At 45.9% G+C, this 14302-nt stretch overlaps 1 protein-coding gene across 1 annotated transcript in view; it reads right to left on the reverse strand.

Annotated features, from left to right (window-relative positions):
* The window catches only part of LOC123757895 (iroquois-class homeodomain protein mirror), a 286675-nt gene extending 272966 nt beyond the window's left edge, over nt 1-13709 (reverse strand). The window contains exon 1 of the mRNA XM_069338686.1: nt 13602-13709. The gene's annotated coding sequence lies outside the window, so the exon portion shown is untranslated. The remainder of the gene's footprint in view (nt 1-13601) is intronic.
* Between the last annotated feature and the right edge of the window lie 593 nt (nt 13710-14302).

The raw sequence follows: 14302 nt of genomic DNA on the forward strand, positions 1-14302 counted from the left end.
ACCGGCGTAGAGTAACAAGCGGGGTGCCTCAAGGATCGATCCTGGGACCCCATACTATTCCTGATTTATGTAAATGACTTGACTGCAGGAGTCGAGTCTTTTATGCCAATGTTTGCAGATGATGCAGAACTAATGAGGAGGGTTGAGACAGATGAGGACTGTAAGATTCTCCAGGATGACTTGAACAGGTTGCAGAGATGGTCCAAGAAATTGCTGCTAGAGTTCAACACTAGCATGTGCAAGGTGATGGAAATGGGAACAGGAGCCAGGAGACCGAAAAGTCAAAAGTCATACGATGAAGGGAACTACCTCCCTCTAACGGCTGGAAAAAAAAAACTGGGAGGGGACATAACACCAAACCTAACTCCAGATGCTTATATGAATAGAAGAACGTCCGCCGCATACCTCTGGCAAAAGTCAGATCACCCTTCGGAAACCTGAATAAGGAGGCTTTTAGATCACTGTATACCGCCTATGTAAGGTCAGTCTTAGAGTATGCCGCCCCGTCGTGGAGCCCCTATCTTAAAAAACACATAAGGAAGCTCGAAAAGGTGCAGAAGTTTGTAACGAGACTAGTTCCAGAGCTGCGAGGGATGAGGTACGAAGACAGACTGAAAGAACTAAACCTGACGACGTTAGAAAGGAGGAGGGAAAGGGGGACGTGCCACAGACGTATAAAATACTTAGAGGGATTGACAAGGTGGAAACAGAGCATACGTTTTCAATGAATAACAATAGAACTTGGGGACCCGGATGGAAGCTTGAGACTCAGATGTGTCATAGAGATGTTAGGAAGTTTTCTTTTAGCGTAAGAGTAGTGAGCAAATGGACTTACCCAAAGGAGCAGATTATAGAGGCTATCTCCATTCTTAACTTTAAAAGCAGGTGTGATAGAGAAATAGGCCAGGAGTCTTTGCATTAGACAACCAACGGCTAGATATGCGGGGTCCAAGAGCTAGAGCTCGATCGTGCATACACAAAAAGGTAAGTAAGCAAACACACACACACACACACACACACACACACACACACACACACACACACACACACACACACACACACAGACAGACACACACACACACACACACACAGACACACACACACACACACACACACACACACACACACACACACACAGACACACACACACACAAACACACACACACACACACACACACACACACACACACACACACACACACACACACACACACAAACACACACACACACACACACACACACAAACACACACACACACACACACACACACAAACACACACACACACACACACACACACACACACACACACACACACACAAACACACACACACACACACACACACACACACACACACACACACACACACAAACACAAACACACACACACACACACACACAGACACACACACACACACACACACACACACACACAAACACACACACACACACACACACAAACACAAACACACACACACACACACACACAGACACACACACACACACACACACACACACACACACACACACACACACAAACACACACACACACAGACACACACACACACACACACACACACACACACACACACACACACACACAAACACACACACACACACACACACACACACAGACACACACACACACACACACACACACACACACACACACACACACAAACACACACACACACACACACACACACACACACACACACACACACACACACACACACACACACACACAAACACACACACACACACACACACAAACACACACGCACACACACACACAGACACACACACACACACACACACACACACACACACACACACACACACACACACACACACACACACACACAAACACACACACACACACACACACACACACACACACACACACACACAAACACACACACACACACACACACACACACACACACACACACACACATGGAGAAGATTGGAGAAGATGGAGAAGATTGTGCGAAAAAAACTAGTGGAGCATCTGGAGCGAAGGAACTTTGTAACACAGCATCAACATGGGTTCAGGGATGGCAGGTCCTGCCTCACAGGGTTACTTGAATTCTACGACCAGGCAACAAAAATAAGGCAAGAAAGAGAAGGGTGGGCAGACTGCATATTTTTGGATTGTCAGAAAGCCTTTGATACAGTGCCACACAAGAGGCTAGTGCGAAAGTTGGAGATGCAGGCTGGAGTGAGAGGGAAGGTACTCCGGTGGATAGAGGAATACCTAAGCAACAGGAGACAACGAGTCTGTGTGAGGGGTGAGGTCTCAGATTGGCGAGACGTCACAAGTGGAGTCCCGCAGGGGTCAGTCCTTGGACCTATACTGTTTCTGGTATATGTAAATGATCTCCCAGAGGGTATAGATTCGTTCCTCTCAATGTTTGCCGACGATGCAAAAATTATGAGGAGGATTGAAACAGAGGATGATAGTAGGCTACAAGATGACCTGGATAGACTGAGTGAATGGTCCAACAAATGGCTGTTGAAGTTCAACCCGAGTAAATGCAAAGTAATGAAACTAGGCAGTGGAAACAGGAGGCCAGGCACAGGATACAGAATAGGAGATGAAGTACTTAATGAAACAGACAGAGAGAAAGATCTAGGGGTTGATATCACACCAAACCTGTTTCCTGAAGCCCACATAAAGAGAATAACGTCTGCGGCATATGCGAGGCTGGCTAACATCAGAACGGCGTTCAGGAACCTGTGTAAGGAATCATTCAGAATCTTGTACACCACATATGTAAGACCAATCCTGGAGTATGCGGCCCCAGCATGGAGCCCGTACCTTGTCAAGCACAAGACGAAGCTGGAAAAAGTCCAAAGGTATGCTACTAGACTAGTCCCAGAACTAAGAGGCATGAGTTATGAGGAAAGGCTACGGGAAATGCACCTCACGACACTGGAAGACAGAAGAGTAAGGGGGGACATGATCACAACCTACAAAATCCTCAGGGGAATCGACCGGGTAAACAAGGATGAACTATTCAACACTGGTGGGACGCGAACAAGGGGACACAGGTGGAAGCTGAGTACCCAAATGAGCCACAGAGACGTTAGAAAGAACTTTTTCAGTGTCAGAGTAGTTAGTAAATGGAATGCATTAGGAAGTGATGTGGTGGAGGCTGACTCCATACACAGTTTCAAATGTAGATATGATAGAGCCCAATAGGCTCAGGAATCTGTACACCAGTTGATTGACGGTTGAGAGGCGGGACCAAAGAGCCAGAGCTCAACCCCCGCAAGCACAATTAGGTGAGTACAATTAAGTGAGTACACACACACACAGACACACACACACACACACAAACACACACACACACACACACACACACACACACACACAGTAGTGTGAAAGTGTTACAGTAATGACCAAAGAGCAAGAGCTCAACCCCCGCAAGCACAATTAGGTGAGTACACACACGTTGGCCGGTGGCTGAGCGGACAGAACGCTAGACGCGTGATCCTGTGGTCCCGGGTTCGATCCCGGGCGGCGGCGAGAAACAATGGGCAGAGTTTCTTTCACCCTAATGCTCCTGTTACCTAGCAGTAAATAGGTACCTGGGAGTTAGTCAGCTGTCACGGGCTGCTTCCTGGTGTGTGTGTGTGTGTGGTGTGGAGAGAGAGAGAGAAAAAAAAAAAAGAGTTCATTTGATGCATCACGCTCTTGTGATTTGTGTGTGTAATGAAGTAAGGGCGAAGAGGTAGAACGGCCTATTGATATAGCTCGAGTGCAGGGGGGAGTTGTGTAAAATTCTGGTTTGTGTCTCGGAGAGGCTGAAGGATGCAAGTAAATTCAATAGAATTTCTGGTTGCAATTCTTTTACCATGTCGTAGCTCAGTCGATTAATGCCTCTAACCTCTCCTCGTAGCTCTTGCCCTTCAGTTCTGGGAGCCACTTAGTAGCATGTCTTGGCACCTTTTCCAGTTTGTTGATGTGCTTCTTAAGATATGGGCACCACACAACCGCTGCATATTCTAGCTTTGGCCTAACAAAAGTCGTGAACAATTTCTTTAGTATTTCGCCATCAATGTATTTAAAAGCAATTCTGAAGTTAGAAAGCGTAGCATAGGCTCCTCGCACAATATTCTTTATGGGGTCCTCAGGTAATAGTTTCTATCGACAATCACCCCTAGATCCCTTTCTTTATCAGAAGTCTTTAAAGATTTCTCACATAATATATAGGTTGTGTGGGGTCTATCTTCTCCTATTCCACATTCCATAACATGGCATTTATTTACATTAAATTCCATTTGCCAAGTGATATACTTATTTTATCCAGGTCTTCTTGAAGGGCATGACAATCGTCTAAGTTACTTATCGTTCCTATAAGGAAGGAAAAGGTGTGTGTGTGTGTGTGTGTGTGTGTGTGTGTGTGTGTGTGTGTGTTGGAGCCATTTCTGCCACCGTTCCATACATCCCAGGATAAAATGAACCTGCTCTTGAACCTGCTATATTTTTATCCCTCTTGCTCCTTCCACTCCCTCTTTCCCCTCCCTCTCGTTCTTCCCATCCCCCCCACCTCCCTCACTCTAACATCCCCTCACCCCCACCTCCCCCTCCCCCTCCCTCACCCCCACCTCCACCTCCCCCTCACCCCCACCTCCCCCTCCCCCTCCCCCACCTCCCCCTCCCCCTCCCTCACCCCCACCTCCACCTCCCCCTCCCTCACCCCCACCTCCCTCACCCCCACCTACCCCTCCCCCTCCCTCACCCCCACCTCCCCCACCACGGCTCTGGTAATGATGATGATGGGGTGGAGGTGTGTATGGAATTTGTGGCTCCTTTCCCCGCAAGGATTACCTGATCTGGAGCCCCAGAGCAAATGGGGGAAAAAAATCGTGAGAATTTCTTATGTATTTAGATATACGTTTCCTAGTCAAAATAATAACTTTATTGTTAATAAAATTGTTATTTATATGTCATAGAGAGAGATCAATGATTGGGATTCAGACATCCCAATCATTTTAGCGCCTGCTATTATTCTATTGCCACTGCCACAGAATTCTGAACATGGTATTTAACTTGCAATTGCTTTCCTGTTGCATAACAGAGAAATTGGTGCTGGTCTACGAGAGCAAAAGAGAACACTGCCTATCATTTACGAAATTTGACATTTTCAACGTATTTGCCCCGCTGCGGGAATCGAACCCGGGGCCAGTTGGTTGTGGAGCGACGACCATTGCGCCACAGGGCTGGTGTGCTCCATATATGGGGTCGGGTCAATCAGTGACTCGTTACGACCCCAACAACTGGCCTTCAATGGGCAATTATGCAAATGGTGACAACGGGAGTACTTGGGCAGGATGTTTGTCTCTATGGCTCTAAGTCCTGCCAATATGGCCGGGATCAGCCGCCCGCTCTACCACTGGCTGGTGTGGCAACTGCCGGAACACCTGATTACCGACACACACTCGTGCACTCGCACGCACGCACGCGCGCACACACATGCACGCACACACATGCACGCACACGCGCGCGCACAAACATATTTGAGTATCGAACTGATATTTGAGTATCTGATCGAAGAAGGGTTAAAATACTCGAGAAAGGGAACTGAAAGCAAAAGATTATCATTCCGTAAGGGAAACTATGAGGAGATGAGAAAAATTTTAACGGATATAACATGGGAAACAGAGCTCAGGGAACCGACGGCCCAAGACATGATGGAATACATCACACAGAAGTGCAAGGACGCAGCAGAAAAGTTTATCCCGGCCCAAAAGGAAAATATGAAATACAGATGAGAAACCCCATGGTTTAATGAGAGATGTAAGCTAGCTAAGCAACTAAGTAAAAGAGCGTGGAGACACTATAGAAATAACAGGACACTTGAGAGCAGAGAATGATACCAGAGAATGATACCAGAGAGCCAGGAATGAATATGTCAGGGTGAGAAGAGAAGCAGAAAGGCAATATGAAAATGACATAGCGAGCAAGGCAAAGACTCAGCCTAAATTGCTGAACAGCCTCATCAGGAGAAAGACAACAGTGAAGGAACAGGTAATGAAATTGAGGATAGGGGGCAAATAGATTCACTACAAATGACAAAGAAGTGTGTGAGGAACTCAATAAGAAATTCCAGGAAGTCTTCACATTAGAACAAGAGGAATTTCCGGAGATAAGAAAAGGAATAGTTAACCAGGCACCACTAGAGGAATTTGAGATTACCAGTGGGGATGTAAGGAAGCTTTTGCTAGAGTTGGATTTGACAAAGGCTATAGGATAGGGCAAGGCATCACCAGTGGAGTCCCGCAGGGTTCAGTCCTTGGACCTATACTGTTTCTTATAAATGTAAATGATCTACCAGAGGTATAGAATTATTCCTCTCGTTGTTTGCTGATGTTGCAAAAATTATGAGGAGGATTAAGACGGAGGATGATAGTATGAGACTACAAAGATGACCTAGACAAACTGAATGAATGGTCCAACAAATGTCTACTAAAGTTCAACCCGAGTAAATGTTAGGTAATGAAACTAGGCAGTGGAAACAGGAGGCCAGACACAGGATACAGAATGGGAGATGAAGTCCTCCAGGAAACGGACAGAGAGAAAGATCTAGGAGTTGATATCACACCAAACCTGTCTCTTGAAGCCCACAACATCTGCGGCATATGCGAGGCTGGCTAACATCAGAACAGCCTTCAGGAACCTGTGCAAGGATCATTCAGAACCTTGTATACCACATATGTAAGACCAATCCTGGATTATGCGGCCCCAGCATGGAGCCCGTACCTTGTCAAGCACAAGGCGAAGGTTGAAAAAAGTTCAGAAGTGTGCCACTAGACTAGTCCCAGAACTAAGAGGCATGAGTTACGAGGACAAGCTGTGTGAAATGCACCTCACGACACTGGAAGACAGAAGAGTAAGGGGCGACATGATCACTACCTACAAAATTCTCAGAAGAATTGACAGGGTAGATAATAATAAACTGTTTAACACGGATGGTATGCGAACAAGGGGACACAGGTGGAAACTTTGTACCCACATGAGCCACAGGGACGTTAGAAAGAACTTTTTCAGTGTCAGAGTAGTTAACAGATAGAATGCATTAGGCAGTTTTTTTTTTACCACAGACGTAGCCACACAATTACAATGATAACCAGTATATATACATTTTCTTCTGTCCTCCATGGAGGCTGACTCCATACACAATACAAATGTAGATATGATAGAGCCCAGTAGGCTCAGGACTCTGTACATCAGTTGATTGACAATTGAGAGGCGGGACCAAATAGCCAGAGCTCAACCCCCGCAAGCACAACTAGGTGAGTACACACACACACACACACACACACACACACACACACACACACACACACACACACACACACACACACACACACACACACGCACGCATACACACGCATACACACGCATACACACGCATACACACACACACACACACACACACACACACACACACACACACACACACACACACACACGCACGCACACACACACGCACACGCACACGCACACACACACCCGCACACACACACCCGCACACACACACACACACACACACACACACACACACACACACACACGCACGCACACACACACACACACACACACACACACACACACACACACACACACGCACACACACACACACACACACACCAACCCTCCCCCACCACACAATTATTCATCAAGTCGTTTTAACAAAGAATATATCCATAACAACCATCCAATTAGTCGGACATCAGTTCCCCCCCAAAGTTAATGAAAGCAAAAATCATAAACTCGATTTGTAATCACTTTGAAAAACTAAATTAAATACCACATTTACCGACGGAGAGGACGCATCGTTATAACATTAGGCTATAACTTTATAATTGTATAACTTAAAAGTTGTGGGGCAATGTCGGAGCCCAGGAGGCAGAACGCGGCAACAGGGAAAACTGCGCTTTTAAAAAATAACTCACGATAAATGTACAACGTAACAAACAATAACCAAATATCAAGAGAATACCTTTTGTGAAACAAAGGTGAGGGGGGGGGTGTCTTAAGCAAAAGGTGCGTCTTAGGGACTGTATCTTACGAAGTAGTACATCTTACGAGGAGGAGAACTTTAAGAAGAGATGCGGAGGTTAATCACATGTGCGTCTTAAAAGAAAACGGCCTGTCTTAGCCAGCATTATTGCTCTTAATAATAATAATAATAATAATAATAATAATAATTTTATTTAGGTAAGGTACATACATAAAGAGATTTTACAAAGTTTGTTGGCTTTATAGATAGAGCTAGTACATACAATGCCTAAAGCCACTATTACGCAAAGCGTTTCGGGCAGCATAGATGTGTAGATGCAGTCAATTCATCTACCAGGGCGTGCTAGAGGTCGCTCATCATAGTCTTATTGTACTAAACGCTACTTCAAACTGTGGGTGATAATCCTAAGAGGTACCTCAAATACAAGGAAAAAAAAAGGAAAAAAGGTACTTCGTACGCAGCAAATAGGGAGGGGAAACGATACCTCATATGCAACAGTAGGAAAAAAGGAACTTTATATGGAACTTTATAAAAAGGAACTTTATATTGGAAAAGGTATCTCATATGAAGCAAATAGGGGTGGAAAGGTACTTCATATGCAGCAAATAGAGAAAAAGGTACTGCATATACAGCAAATAAAGGGGAGAAAGGTACCTCATATGCAGCAAATAGGGGAAAAGGTACTGTATATGCAGCAAAAAAGGGGAGAAAGGTACCTCATATGCAGCAAATAGGGAAAAAGGTACTGCATATACAGCAAATAAAGGGGAGAAAGGTACCTCATATGCAGCAAATAGGGGAAAAGGTACTGTATATGCAGCAAAAAAGGGGAGAAAGGTACCTCATATGCAGCAAATAGGGAAAAAGGTACTGCATATACAGCAAATAAAGGGGAGAAAGGTACCTCATATGCAGCAAATAGGGAAAAAGGTACTGCATATACAGCAAATAAAAGGGAGAAAGGTACCTCATATGCAGCAAATAGGGAAAAAGGTACTGCATATACAGCAAATAAAAGGGAGAAAGGTACCTCATATGCAGCAAATAGGGAAAAAGGTATTGTATATGCAGCAAATGAAGATAAAAAGACACCTCATATGCAGCATATATGGGGAACAAAAAGGAGCCTCGTATCCACGAGACCAGTCACCACACATAAACCCGGCACAGGGCCACCAACTCTCGATTATGTTAAAAGGGCTGGAGCAGTTAAGTGCGCCTCCTCTCTAAATGGTAGTGCCAGCGACGCAGCCCACGCCCCCCATTGACGCTGTGGATGGTACACAACTAGAGAGCAGAAATGGCGGGGAAGTCACGCCACTACACGGACGTGCATGCGCATGCGCCATGTTATCTTGGTTGTATGTTGTAACGACTGTTATTAAAGGGACGAAGGTGATCATTCATCAGACCCTGAGGCTTCTTAAGGCTCTGCACGTGTGTACTCATCTATTTGTGCTTGCGGGGGTTGAGCTCTGGCTCTTTGGTCCCGCCTCTCAACTGTCAATCAACTGGTGTACAGATTCCTGAGCCTACTGGGCTCTATTATACTTATATTTGAAACTGTGTATGGAGTCAGCCTCCACTATATCACTGCCTAATGCATTTCATTTATTAACTACTCTGACACTGAAAAAATTCTTTCTAACGTTTCTGTGGCTCATCTGGGTACTAAGTTTCGACCTGTGTCCCCTTGTTCGTGTTCAACCCGTGCCGAGGATTTTGTCTTTGTCCACCCTGTCAATTCCCCTGAGAATTTTGTAGGTGGTTATCATATATCCTCTTACGCTTCTGTTTTCCAGCGACGTGAGGTTCAGTTCCTTTAGCCTTTTCTCGTAGCTCATTCCTCTCAGTTCCGGGACGAGCCTGGTGGCATTCCGTTGAATCTTCTCTAACTTTGTCTAACGTTTAACTAGGTTTGGACTCCGGGCTGGAGCTGCATATTCCAGGATTGGTCTGACATAAGTGGTATACAGGGTCCTGAACGATTCCTTACACAAGTTTCTAAAGGAAGTTCTCATGTTGGCCAACCTAGCATATGCAGCTGATGATATCCTTTTTATGTGGGCCTCTGGGGACAGGTTCGGTGTGATATCAACCCCCAGATCTTTCTCTCTATGTGTGTGTGTGTGTGTGTTTACTAGTTGTGTTTTTACGGGGGTTGAGCTTTGCTCTTTCGGCCCGCCTCTCAACTGTCAATCAACTGTTTACTACTTTTTTTTTTTTTTTTTTTTTTTTTTCCACACCACACACACACACACCCCAGGAAGCAGCCCGTGACAGCTGACTAACTCCCAGGTACCTATTTACTGCTAGGTAACAGGGGCATTCAGGGTGAAAGAAACTTTGCCCATTTGTTTCTGCCTCGTGCGGGAATCGAACCCGCGCCACAGAATTACGAATCCTGCGCGCTATCCACCAGGCTACGAGGCCCCTGTGTGTGTGTGTGTGTGTGTGTGTGTGTGTGTGTGTGTGTACTCACCTAGTTACTCACCTAGTTGTGCTTGCGGGGGTTGAGCTCTGGCTCTTTGGTCCCGCCTCTCAACCGTCAATTGTGTGTGTGTGTGTGTGTGTGTGTGTGTGTGAGCTGCTAGAACAAACAGGAGGAGCACACACACTGTGACGTGTAGTGAAGGCGGGGACAGGTCGTACCTGTGATGGAAGGCCAAATCCAGACCCAATAATTATGGGACTTGGGACTCAAGACGGCCAGGACCTCCTCCCTCACCCCCCTCCTGCTCTCTTTCTTTATGTCACCGCAAGCTGCGTGTCTCTGTATTTACTATTTGTATCTAAAGAATCGAGCTCTTGGACCCCGCATTTCTTAATAATTTATTTTTCCTCTACTACATATATATTTCTCTCTCTTTCACACTCACACACACACACATCCGTAGGAAGCAGCCCGAAACAGCTGTCTAACCCCCAGGTACCTATGTACTGCTAGGTGAACAGGAGCATCACGGTGAAAGTATTGCGTCTCCCACCAGAAGACACAATATACCTTGCTGAACATTCTCTCTACAGGTATCGAGTCTATGATGAACACAATATGCTCAACACTGCACTGTATTGCTACGTGTTGCTCATTGTACACTGAGTCAACGCCCCCAAGTTCCTCATCATGCAGCATCAGATCAACAGCCTGGCAGGTGACAAGCGGCCTCATCATCGCCTAAGAGCGCCGCGAAACCACTCTATCTCCAGAGCGGGTCAGATATTTCGTCAGTACTGAAACATTACTATGAATCAGATCCCAGCTGTGTCGTTCAGTGAGGAGACCAGGAATTGTTACTAGGCAGGACAAGGAGTCAATGACAACCTACCCCTCCCTCCCTTCCCTCCTTTCCATCTTAGCATACTAGTGCCCTCCTATATGTTTCCTCCTTCTCCCCATATCCTCCCCCATGCCCTCATCCTCCTCCCCATCCCCCCATCCTCCTCCCCACTGCAGCAGGCATCCCAGGAGACATATTATGGGTGTCATTAGTTCACATCTGGTGGGCGGCGTCACACCTCACAACACCTTCTGCTTCCTCCTCACCAAGGTATTATAATAAGCAATTCTCTCATTCAAATTATTGTATACCCATTCTTCTTCTTCTTCTCCCATCCAATCTCATGATCCTTCCCTTTGAACAAAGAAAAACATTCTACATTTTAGCTTCCCATTCTTCTTGTATTTCAATTATAAATGATCTTTCGCTTCTTGGCATTCAGGGTTGCTTGGAGACATTATAATTCTCTCTCTCTCTCTCTCTCTCTCTCTCTCTCTCTCTCTCTCTCTCTCTCTCTCTCTCTCTCTCTCTCTCTCTCTCTCACTCACTATCTGTCTCTCACTATCTCTCTCTCTCTCACTATCACACCGTCCCACACGCTGGTGGCTGACGGTGGGTTATTCAGTAGTCATTACACTGATACAGAAGCCCGCCAGATGCCTGATCATTTCCGTAAATCAACACAAATGTTTCAAAACAGTCATTACCGGACACGGTGAGCGAAGATTTATGGCGTGTGTGGACACTTTGGAGGTGTTGTGTTAGACCCGCCCTGACCCCCCCCCCCTGACCCCCTACCCCCCCCCCCCCTCCGTGTGTGTGTGTGTGTGTGTGTACTCACCTTGTTGTGCTTGCGAGGGTTGAGCTCTGCTCTTTGGTTCCGCCTCATCAACTGTCAATCAACTGGTGTACAGATTCCTGAGCCTACTGGGCTCTATCATATCTACATTTGAAGCTGTGTATGGAGTCAGCTTCCACCACATCACTGCCTAATGCATTCCACCTGTTAACTACTCTGACACTGAAAAAGTTCTTTCTAATGTCTCTGTGGATCATTTGGGTACTCAGTTCCTACCTGTGTCTCCTTGTTCGTGTACCACCAGTGGTAAATAGTCCATCCTTCTCTACCCTGTCAATTGCCCTGAGAATTTTGTATGTGGTGATCATGTCTCCCCCGAGCTGTCGTCTGTCTTCCAGCGACGTGAGGTGCACTTCACATCAATAAATGCAACTATGTCAGCATCCACAATTCTCATCATCATCAACAACGCATCTACCTTCTACTAAATCATCAAACAAGTCATCGTAACTACCACAATAGCATTTCCGATCACCCTCTTGACATCATCAATCACCCATTACTGTCCCCGCCATCACCAGTGGTAACACCATCAGCAGCATCATTCTCGTCACCATCATCATCCTCAACACCATCACCATCATCATCATCGTCGACACCATCACCATCGGCACCAAATATTATTGCGTGATCAAGCCGTTGCCAGTTCATACCATCATTGTACTCAAAACTAACAAGATTGATGCAGATTAAGCCACCCAAGTGATGGCACGGGCATGAATAGCCCGTAAAACTAACGACAACACTCACGAAGCTATATTCGCTTCCCCCTCCTTCCATTCCGTACCAAACCCATTTCCCCCTATAACCCCTTTTCCGTATCACCATCCCCCCCCCCCCCCATCGACTTAGACTAGTCGGTACAGCGACGGCCTCGCTTCCTGCAGGCTCGGCGTTCGAGGGACGTCGCCAAGACTCAGCAACACACGCTAGGCTTGAGTTCAAGTTCAAGTACGTTTATTGAGACAAGAAAATACATCTCAAAGGAATAAAGTAGCTTAGGCAATTTCTACCTGCCTTAGGCTTAAGGTCCCCCTAGAGTTCTCTTATCTATTAGCCATTAAAACTAGAGAATTGTGATGTCGTGCCAATTACTATTGGTTAATCACTCTGACAACTCATTGCTAAGAATGTATCTAGAATTGTCAGAAAGCGCTGGTTGACAGCAAATCAGCTCGATTCTGGGGACCCCTCCCCCCCCCCCCCCCCCGAGGCCACGAAGCAGCCGATCAAGCAGTGTGACATTTAACGTTGACAACATCACGGACTTAATTAGCAATTTCATTAACTGGTTTTTAAGTACGATGTCAAACTGGTGGGAAGGGTCAACAGTGCTGCTCTTCACCGTTAATTCCCTTCTATTAATCCTTTCGTCGCAGCATGCAACAGTGGCGCATCGATGTTACAGGTCAGTCAACAGTAAATATACTCACCTGAAGGTTTCCAACAGGGTGATCACCTTGTCTCTCTCTCCTCTTCTGCCTACTCATTACACGCGGTCACTCTTGGCACACACACACACACCTTACAATCTCACTCACGTCACTCTACTGGCACGTCACACTACCTTTCACACTCAATCGTAAACTTTGAAATCCAACCCGTTCTCAGATCAAGTCCATTTTATCCAGCGGTCGACCTCAAAGACTCATTCATCAATTCTGTTCATTCAGAACAGAACCTTTCTTAAATACAAATTAATATTATTATATATTAGGATATGTTGGCACTGGTTAGGTTAGGTGTTTAGCTTCTGTTGGTAATTATTTGTATTAATAAGTGCGTGGGTGAAGCATTTATAGAATTGTGGTTTGAACAGAGGACGTGAGTGAAGCACTTGTTCCGGATATGTTCGAACGTCAGCAGTTGTGAGTCGTGTGTAAACCGCTTTTCATTCATAAACACTAGGAGGTCTGGCGGGTGCATGGAATCACTTTTGGGTCTTTGTTTGGAGGACGGGCTGTGTGTACAGCCCGTCCTCCAAACAAAGTTCCAAAAGTGATTCCATGCACCCGCCAAACCCCCTGTTTATGAATGAAAAGCGGTTTACACACGACTCACAACTGCTGACGTTCGAACATATCCGGAACAAGTGCTTCACTGACGAATTTTGTTCGAATCGCAACGCTATAAA

This window comes from Procambarus clarkii, chromosome 40 (assembly GCF_040958095.1).
Source record: "Procambarus clarkii isolate CNS0578487 chromosome 40, FALCON_Pclarkii_2.0, whole genome shotgun sequence".
Taxonomy (NCBI): domain Eukaryota; kingdom Metazoa; phylum Arthropoda; class Malacostraca; order Decapoda; family Cambaridae; genus Procambarus; species Procambarus clarkii.